Here is a 1,178-nt window from a genome sequence, read left to right as displayed (position 1 = left end):
CCAGAGAAGACGAAAAATAGAATAACGAGGACTGAACCTTTGGAGAGCCCTTCAGACCTCATATGAGTGATACAGACTTTGTCAGAGGACAATTGGAGTCTCTGGAACACACGAAAGTCATGAAACAACTTGTCAGAAATTTGGAACAAGAATTAATGCACATTGGGGGAATTGACGTACGAGCGCAGTGGACGTTGTGTTTAGAAGCGTCAAAACTGTTTTGCTCCCTGAATTTGAACAGATCAACTCAATCTCGGATTCATGAGATCCGTGGGATAAAATCAATTCCGGATTTTTCTGCGTCCAACGCCAATGAGTTTCCTCGATCGATCCCAGATTTACAAACTTATCATCACTCCACCAACACAACTGCGAAGAGAAGTTTAATTTTGCATTAAAAAATTGAGAAAAAAAATTATTGACAAATTAATAATGTATGATAACTCGAATTCCCATTAAATCAATTGATCTCAAAGTTATTGATTTCATGGCGCAATATCAAAGGAAAAAAGAAATATCAAATTTCATTGGCCGCAAAAAAGATTTTTGCTCCTGATTTGATCAGTCATTTTTAGTATCATTAATTGATGAGTATGTCACTTAAATTTCATTACTCACTGATGTTTTTTCACAATCCGCCGTAGCATTGGAAGGCTGAGAGTGTAGAATCGTCAAATTGGTATTTGTACATGGTTGAAAGGCTACACTACCATTCTCATTTATAAAGGGCCTTTAAATGCAGATAAAAAATTGTAGTACACAACGGCCAAGTGTTAACACTTGAAAATGGACGAGAGGTGAAGCAGAAAGGACACTTTCGACATTTCTACAGCAATTTACTTAATGAAATGCAAATTGCTCGCTCTTTGTAATGAGACCAGGCTGTGTTCAATTCATTTATTTCACATCCAGTCATAAAAAATAGACCAGAATTTATATTCATTGAGGGCACATTTACAGTTCTACGTAGCACCTTATTGTATTAATGACAAAATAATATAAATTATTCCTTCAGTGTTATTTTGAAATGTTTTAATGAAAGTAATTGTGTCAATTTATATAGTTTAGTAAATGTGAATAATATATGAGATGTTCTCGTTTTACTTGATAATAATTGGAAATATATGAATAACAAATGGAGTGGTTGGTTATTAATAAAAATTGAAGTGTCCATTCTG

At 34.1% G+C, this 1,178-nt stretch overlaps 1 long non-coding RNA gene across 1 annotated transcript; it reads right to left on the bottom strand.

The window, feature by feature from the left end:
- Positions 1 to 6: 6 nt before the first annotated feature.
- On the bottom strand, positions 7 to 754 carry LOC105272960 (uncharacterized). The gene is made up of 3 exons (XR_892870.1): positions 619 to 754; positions 181 to 369; positions 7 to 101 (listed from the first exon to the last, which is right to left on the bottom strand). It is a non-coding gene; the product is annotated as an uncharacterized lncRNA (long non-coding RNA).
- Between the last annotated feature and the right edge of the window lie 424 nt (positions 755 to 1,178).

Source organism: Fopius arisanus, unplaced genomic scaffold (genome assembly GCF_000806365.1).
Source record: "Fopius arisanus strain USDA-PBARC FA_bdor unplaced genomic scaffold, ASM80636v1 scaffold00481, whole genome shotgun sequence".
Taxonomy (NCBI): Eukaryota; Metazoa; Arthropoda; class Insecta; order Hymenoptera; family Braconidae; genus Fopius; species Fopius arisanus.
The sequence above is the reverse complement of the archived record's forward strand: the minus strand, read 5'-3'. Positions and strand labels throughout refer to the sequence as shown.